Source organism: Vollenhovia emeryi, unplaced genomic scaffold, assembly GCF_000949405.1.
Source record: "Vollenhovia emeryi isolate VEMERY1.0 unplaced genomic scaffold, V.emery_V1.0 DF939134.1, whole genome shotgun sequence".
Classification (NCBI taxonomy): domain Eukaryota; kingdom Metazoa; phylum Arthropoda; class Insecta; order Hymenoptera; family Formicidae; genus Vollenhovia; species Vollenhovia emeryi.
Window position 1 is genome coordinate 2,064,536 of NW_011967232.1, and position 9,671 is coordinate 2,074,206.

Consider the following 9,671-nt stretch of genomic DNA (forward strand, 5'->3'; position numbering starts at 1 on the left):
TCCGGACGGATAGGCGCGTTAAAAGCGTCTGCGCTCTTTCGCGTGCCCCGTCCCTATAGCGGTGGAACGCTATCTCGAGCGGGCAAAGTTTTCAGCATTTTCCAGCGACGTGGAGTGCCGGCGGAGAAGCCGACTGCGGGCCGAGCCACATCAAACGAACTGTCTAACGAGCATTATATCTATATATCGCGGTTACATCACGGGGCGAGAAGTGCGTGAGAGAGGCGCGCATCGGAGATCTCGGGATATAAATTGGAGAATGAGCAGCCTTACGCAAAAGCGCTTCAAAAGGGCACGTCAAACGCGCGCCGGCTGCTCTGTGAATTAACACTTTCTACGTTTTTGAGAGGCACGTCACCGTAATTCGCGATGCGGTCGGGCGTTTTTGCCGCCTTTCAAAAGTGCGCGGGACATGAGCTAAAGCAGACGTTTTCGTTCTATCGCGCCAAGATGTAAATGTCAACTTTTGAAAATAATTGCCCTCCGTGCGAGACAAATTAAATAAACATTTAACAGTTCTTGTCAAAATCTTTTAAAAGGATTCCTCAACTATTGGCGAACTCTTTCAGCCATCTTTTTTTGCCGACACAGTCAAATATAGTTTTTTGCGCTTGTAATTCTTTTTATTAGATTTTATGTACAAAATAATACCAGGATAAGTTATGGACCGCACAGCAGAACATCTTCATACTTAAAACACCTTCGTTTGGTCAATAAAGTCGACTGTCCCTGGTTTTATTTTTATGCGTACTTTAATTGTGTGGATGAATTTTGCAATTTTAGGAAACCAATTTCAAATTTAGTTAGAACTGCAAATTGAAAATTTCATATACCAATATCTTTTTTATTAAACTTCTGAACTGAGTGTTTTAAGTATGAAAATGTTCTGCTATGCGGTCCGCATGCAACTTACCCTGGCATTATTTTGTGCATAAAAGCTAATAAATAGAATTACAAGCGCAAAAACTGTATTTGACTGTGTCGGAAAAATAGATGGGTGAGGGATCCATGACGAAAGATGTCACAAGTTCGCAAGATTTTCGAAGCGCATCGTTGGCCGCGGAACGCTCGCGTTTCTCGTGCGTTCTCCTTTGCCAGAACAAATGGAATGGTTCTCCCGACCAAACTTTCTACTGATCGTAGCCGATCCTGATACATCCCAACCACCACCACTGTGACTCGTCGAACAGCGCAAATTATCCCTTACCACTTTTCTTTCCACCTGTTCCGGTCCTTTTTCTCTCCCTCTATACGCGTCTCGCCTGCTGACCGTTTAACACATACTCGCACATACACGATGCAGAACGTACAAGGGGCTCACCATGGCCGGCAAATTTACTGTAGTAATGAAACTATCAGGTGGCCTGAGTTATATCGGAGCTTTGCTGCAAGCCCGCCAGCCAATAGCCTGTGGCCACTATTTGTCTGCTTGCCGACTGCGCCGATTAAGATACTCGTGCGATTAAATCCTACTCCGCACTTCGCGATTCCGGCGGCGCGTGTCGTTGAAAATAATTTCGATTAGATTGAATCGCAGCTGTGCAACTACTTGTTTGAACCGTTTTTCGCAAAGCAGTGGTTAAGCTAGATTCAAACTTCGAAACACCAAAGCGTTTATAATAATATTCTCTAGCAATATTAATTATTATAATATTATGAGATAATATATTATATGTTGTAATATAGTATACATATAATTTCATTAAAAAAAAGGAAAAATGAGGTGTACATATAATTTTTTCTAAAATAGATGGTATCATTGATCTGTACATGACACACACGCTATGATCGGTAAATTGCATTACACATTATTATTTGATTCTTAATTATAGCACTTATCGCTTTCTTTACACGAAATCTTATTCAAGGAATGAATGTCAATCTTTAAGTTGTAGTAATTCGAATTTTAACTTCTTGCAAAAAATTGTTATTCCGGAAACTGACGGTCCACCATTTCCGTGTTTCTTTTCACATCAGCGCTCGCCGATGTCTCACGGTACGGAGGAGCTAAGAAAGTCAGCGTCTCGTAAAAGAATCGTGCATCGCCCTGCCATTCCATGTCCTACCGATCGCGTCGCTCCACCTTTTCGTCCTGAATAAGGTCGCGAAATTTACGGCCTACTTCCCCCGACGTAGGAGCGCATCGCGACGCCGGTGGACGCTGCCAGCGATTCGATTGCTTTCTCATCCGAACGCCAATCCCCTGGAGGTCGTCGTGGCGGAACCATTCGAGCCGTTAATAATATACTGCCCGTTCGATACACTGGCGAGGCATATCGGTCTCGATCGGCGACCCCTAATGGTTCAACGACGAGCGAAAACGTATTAATCGGCATTTAGTCCTTTGTGCAAAAATAGAGTGGTACTTAGGGGCGACACGTGACTCGGCTCGATCGACAAGACCCGCTGTCGCAAAAGGTTTGAAATAACGTTAGCACCCCGTTAAGCAAAGATAATAGTGGTCGCGGGAGCAATAGCATGGAACATTGGAAATGGCAATACGATGAAATCGGTAGCATAGAGAACCGGCGATACTGTATCCCACATGCGCCTAACCATCGGCAGACAAATTGAACGCACGGTTGCGGTGACGTTATGACGCCGTGATGACTCGGAAATTACGGAGATCCGTTTGTATCGGTTATACGGTGAACGAGAGGGTAAACTATCCGCTGAGAAGTGCTCAGTACTATATGCGTAATTTGCCATTGAAAAACCAAAGATTATAAGCGATTATAAGCGATATTAATGATTAACTGTGCACAATGTGTCTTTTGATGTGCTTGATGTGACGATTTATTAATATTCCTGGAGGCAGTAAAGTTACATTATGCCAAGAAGATTTTGTAACTAAAAAATTTTATGAATGATTACATGTCATTTGTTAATAACTATATTATTATTTATTGGTATTATTCATATGTTATTGGTATTATTAATATTATATATTTATAAATGGAAAGAAAAGTCGCGGGGATTCAGCGATCTATTATTCGTACTAATTCGCAGAGAGCGATCGCGGTTTTTTCCTGTACTTTCGCGAGCGCGTATCAAGAAAGAATAATACGATACGCGGAACGGCGCGGGCATAACCGACTCGTTCAATTATCGTCGCGTGAATGATCCTGCGTAACGGCGTGACCTTGTTTTGCCGAGCGCCGTAAACAACTCGGCCGAAAACCGAGCGCTGATTCCAAGAAATGACGTAGCGCCGTGAACACCTTGTTCGCAAACAATCTATTGAGCCGATTCATTCAGCGCAGTTCAGTCGAGCGAGGCGGATGTTCCGCGTGTCTTCGCGTCGCTTCTCGTAACGCGATCATTTCAACGAGAATCTCGATCGTCTCGTACGAGAGATATTAATATTAATCAATCGCGTTTAATTGTCGCGATCAATTATACTTAAAACAATTATACTTACAAAAGTGCGCGTATTACATAAAGTTTTCATTTTCGTCGCGTTCGGGAGTGTCGTTTAAATAATCGAACTAAAGACTTTGTAAAGCCCATTTGAGGAACAAGTATTCGTTAAATGTCCGTTCCTGTCGATGGCCACACTTCCGAGATTTGGCAATTTTTGGGGTATAATACTCGCCGACTCGAAGTGGAGGCGAACTTGACGGAACATAATACATACCTTCACATGGGCTTTAACGGGAGTGTAAAATCGCGCGAACGATTTTTCTGTTTTCGCGAGTGTGCCAGACAATCTGCCAGACAATCTGAGTGGAGGAGGAGGCCTGGAAAAGGCATCAGGCACCGGCGGAGCAACTTTAAGGTAAATGTTCTTTTCCATTTTGTGTAAAAGTAATCTTTTTCCAGTTTATTTTTCAGTCGTTTTCTTTCATGATTCAATAATTTCGAAGTAATAATTAGAGAACAAGAAACCATTTAAAATTTTATAAAAGTTTATTCGCGTGAAGATCTCTTGTGAAAAATCCTTCGCGCGTTAATCATTTAAACTTTTAAACATTTAATCGAATGAAGTTTGATACGCATAAGAATTACTTATGCGATAACTATATTTTGTAAATATAGGTATTTTACAATCTTAATTTCCACATTGAACACTGCTTTAACAAATTCTATATTTGTGTTACAGATTCAACGTAGTCAACTCCGCTGCTGCGCGTCAGGTCGGTGAGTGAGTAGTTTTTTATTCAGGTAACGAATCTCGTAAATCGTAGAATGTAGATGATAGATTGATATATTTTGGAGATTCGTTACCTAAAAATGGACAGATTAAAACATAATTTCATGTTAACTTTAATATATTTTATTTATCGAAGGGGAATGATCGCGATTTTTATGGTGGAGGGTTGGGTGCTCCGTTGCAGCACACGCCACATATTTTCACGCAAAATATGACGAATATTATTGATGTATTCGTCGAGCTAATATCTTGTAATCTATTCTATCCATTTTTCATTAGCAAATTTATGCATGTACGTATATAAAGTAAAATACCATGACGTGAGATTCTAAGATTTTGTCGAGAACACTGAAACTTTATATTATTTTCATACGTTATTTGAGATTATTGTTCAACTAGAATGTTCAATTGTCGGTCTACTTATCGTACGAAAAGTTTCTTTTCTCTGGATCTCACGTCATTTATTCTGTATGTGTATTCCGCGATACACTTTCAAGATGCGTCTCGCATGAATACATGCATAGTTACACGCATCTTCGTATTTTCGCGGTCGGTTTTCGCGATCAGCTTTTCAAAAAATTTTAAAGAAATTATTAATTGTTTAATTTCATCCATATTATAAATTTAAATTTTTAGCGGAATGTAATTAAAATATAAATACAACGCGAAGTAAATTGTTTTTTCCTACATACGTATAATATATACTTGAACTTTGAATTTAAAGATTGAGTCACGAAAGTCATTATCTATTCTCGAATAAATAACGGAAGTAAAAGTATATTTGAAGTGTTTTATACAGCAAATTTTTTAAACCAATTTTTTCTTTAATTAACTTCTCGTAGTCGTGCATTTCGATACGATCGACGCTCGCATATAGTTCGAACCGTACGATATATCTGTCGGTGACGATAATAAACCGACTATGGAAGGAATTTTCTTCCTTTCTGATCTCTGGTCAAAATGACCAGACTGTATGGCCAGGAGCATCGAAAGGTATGTCCAATCTGGCCCGACGAGGGAATATAACGAAGTATAAGTGGTCAATATTGGCCACTTTGATGGAGTATGTAAAAGTTGTTGTACAAAATGAGTTGATTTCTTATATTTGTCAAAATTCGGGTGGGTTATATTCTTATCCTTTTACACATTCTCGCATATGTGCAAGATTAAAAAGACCCCTATTAAATCCCTATTAAATCGCGCGCGTATAATTCCAAGTCGGTCCTCTTATAAATCGCATCGCGGTTTTAACGAAAGACTTGTAGGTTTATTAACAAAAAGTTGAAAACGCGGGTAGGTAGGAAATTGAATAGAACTGTACAGCGTGATACGGGTAGGTAGGTAGGTAGGGATTCGGGTAGGCAGAAACAGAGGGACATAACTCGATAATGTTAGCCAATGCACTTTCAATGTAAACGCAATACCGTGCAATTATTGACACGTAACATTGATGTTACATTAGTATTTATTCTATATTCAATACTACAATTTTGTTGGGCAATCTTGGCCAATATAATTTCAATATCAACTCAATATTAAATAATCATCTAGGTGCAACATCAATAGTATATTTGCATTTATTTTATGACCAATATTGGCGTTATATTGGGAAAATATTGGCCAATTCACTATCAACATAACCAATGTTTAACCAATGTTAGCCAATGTATAGTTAATAAATTATGCTACTAGGGAGACGTTTATGCGCAAAGGCAAGGCCTAATACGATTTGTGGAGGTTTAAAAAAAATATATAAAGTAACTATTAATGTAATTATTAAATTAGTTATTAGTTATTTAAAAAATGTAACTGAGTTAAGTTACAGTTACAGATGGAGAGAAAGTAACGAAGTTAAGTTAGAGTTATCAAAAAGAAGTAACTGTAACTGTAACTTTGTTACAAGTAACGAGTTACGTCCCAACCCTGGTGGAGATAAGAAGTTGCTACGTACATATACGTTCCACAATTATTAGATTTCCAAATCAGATTTAAACCCAACACAAGACATGTTTAAATAAAATTTTAAGCAGGTACCATCAGAAGCAGTGTATATATAAATACTGTATTCTGAACTTTGTTAAATTATTCGTACGAATAAAAATAATTGACGTGTCGGAGTGGTTACATATTAAAGATTGACCTATATTTCTTTTAGACTCAGACTTAAAAATCCGATTTAAATAAAATTTGCAATAGATGCCATCTGAAGCAGTTTGTACAAAATAAGCGTATATATATAACAAATTATGTTGCATAATCTCTCAAATTTCTTAATTAGTTTCTTTTTCAACACATATTCCATAAAATATTGTAGATTACGTATTACGCAATTGTTACGTAATGCGTTACTTTTACGTATTTTTATCAATTTAATTTAAGGCTTATAGTGAAAAAGCAGGTTCCGTACGTATGCAGATGTTGTATATTTTCTTAAACGTGGTTTATGATATTAAAAATGACAATAGTTATGGTAATTAAAATTTATCCACTCTGACATACTACAATGGACACACAGTTAAATTTGTAAATTTCAAAGTCAAACAAATACTACAGTGCTCGGTGCATTTCACTGTTGAACTTGAAAAAGCATGTTGCTCGATTTACACTTTATCGGACCATTGATTTATTCGGCGATACCAGTACCTATATGTATATTGGGAATTAAATGGTTGGAGATTACATACCTGTCTATGTATACGATACGATAGTAGATGCCACGTATATGCTCATACAAGGACTGTTCACATAGAAATCGCCTCGAGGTAGTCCATGCTACGTCGTACCATATAAACCGCTGATAAGGCGACTCTGTGGCAACCCTATTGGCCAGGTTCCTGTCCTCCTTTACTGTAAAGAAGTCTGCACCCAACATATATACAGCGACAAGAAGTGTAGATACATACTGTATATCAACTTTGCATCTAGAAATGCATTTTGCTATCTCTTCAAATGGTTATACTTCGAGTTCGTCCCTATTATCATGACTAAAATGAATGCGTTCGTTAAATTTGCTACCATTGACGTAATCTCCCGATTATCATTTTATGATTTCTATCATTCGTTTTAAACACTTGTCACATCCACTTTTCGCAGCAGAACTACGTATTTATGACTATGTTTGTATTAATGAAACTCAGATAAATTGTTGCGCAAATTACGAACAAGGAAATATTTCGCACATTTATTTCAACGTTTGTGGCAATAGCATTGCGCGCGATTGGTTTAATAATAATACGCGGTGGCACGCATTTTGGTCCGATAATTAGGCAAACATGTGCAAATTGTTACTTTTAAATGAAATTACAATTGCAGAGAAAATAGTGCGAAAATACACATAATAATAAGTGTATGTTGTGTCGACTTTATTAAAAAGACGTCAATTTAGGATATCAACACGTTATTATTGAGTTTTAATTTCGTTATAACTGAATTAATAATATTCTTTGAACAAGAAAAAGTAATGTTAGACTATTGTATAAATAACTTTACAACGTGATTAATAAATGTAAGAGCATATGGTAATTATATAGAGTTATTAAAATCATAATAACATTTTTACAGAAAGTGATAGTCTAGTAATATTTGCTATTTTAGTTTATTCTAATAAAAAGTTTCATAAAAAAGAGAGAAAGAGAGAGAGAGAGAGAGAGAGAGGGAGAGAGAGAGGGAGAGAGAGAGAGAGATTGCTGAGATACTAATCATAATTTGAAAAAATTATGATTTATATTACTCGTGTCACAAAATTAAATTTTTGAGAAAAGATTGCAGATGAGAAGGTGGATATAAAAATATGTTTATGATATGACATCTCAAAAAATTTATTCATAATTTATCAAATTTTGATTACCATATATTAAATTTCACGTTGAAAGTTAAGTGAATACAATCTGATGGAGAATATACGCCATGTAAAATACCTAATCGTAAACATTGATAGAAATGTAATTTCTATCTATTGGAATAATTTCTTTATTATAAATTGTTTGTTACAAACTTTAAAAGAGTAGATTTTAATTGTTGAACATGTCCAATACGAAACTACAATGTGTATTTATTTTTGCTTTTGCGACGTCTAAAAATTTAATTTTATGTACGTGTATGTGTTTCATTTTTCATATATTTAGATTATTTTGAATGGAGGGGGGATCTGAACATACTCACTTGTTAACACAATTGAAATAGTAGATTTATTTTACAAGTTTATTGTGCTTATTATTATTTCAAGTTTTATTGTGCTTAATGACCCAAAATAGGTGTTAGAAAGAATGTCCACGATTTTTGCATGAAATGCGATTCCGTAATATCTCGTTAAAAAGTAATCTTAAAACGTTATACGATCAACAATCGAGAACGTTAGAAAATAAATTTACGACGTTTACATTTCAAACACGAGGGTCTCTTGCCAAAACAATTTTCGTAAAAAGCCACGTACACGTAAACAGCATGCGAGGAAGCGACTTCCCTCGAATAGCCCATAAAAACTTTATGAAGCACGTCAATTCCATCTACCCACCGTCACCGTGTCGTTCCAAAAAAAATAGGCGCTCGCCGAAAGTCGATCGTGGGATTTCCTACGGTAAAAGTTTCCTATTCAGACTGCAAGCTGTTAGCGTAGTGAGTGAGGATGGCCCCGCGTCTGGATAGCCCCGTTCGTCCGCTTGAAAAACCAAGAATATCCTATGCTATAAGCTCGGCAATGATCCGGCAAACTCGCGGCAGTATTACGAGTTTGGAGAATTTTGATCGTGACCGCACGAACGAAAGTTTCAATCGTGTTTTTCCAGCGCAACTTCTTGAGTTCTTTCGATCATATGTGTGTTCCACGTCCGGAAAAGCATTCTTCTCGCGCCACTCCATTAAGCTTCACTTCTTCTCTAATTTATATATAAAATGAACATTAAAGCCGCAAGAGTTCAAATTGTTTAAAATATAAAATGCTTGTTATTGATAAAAAGATTCAAGATTTCAGATAATATCGCCTTTTCAGTGTCTTACGTAATATTTCATGTACAACCTTATCTATTTTCTTCTCGACTACACGGGAAAAAATGATGTTGTATCAACAAAATCTGTGTAATTGAAATAAAATCGTTGGAACAACGTATTAATAATTGAAAAACATCAGATAGTTGTCTTAATAATCTGGATATTTTGTTTAGTGCTTAAAATTAAAATCCATAGCAAGTACAATTGAGTTAATTATTTATGTTTGTAGCAGGCGTGACGTTAACGTTTAATTTAATCAACTTAATTTTTTTAAATTGAACAGCATTTGTTTTCCGTGTATGTACTTGTGTAATAATTTCTGAACATAAACAAATGAATAAGACGGTAAAGACGATATGTATAATATAATGCATAATATATGTCGCCTTTATCTTTTTACTTATTATTAAGTTCTGACAAGCTTCGAATCTTTTCTATGCATCTTCAGTTCTTCACCTTTAAATGTAAACGAGAGAGTTATGCTTCTGAGCGGAAGATCCGAAGGGTTTCGCGTCTCTGTTAAATGTGCGTG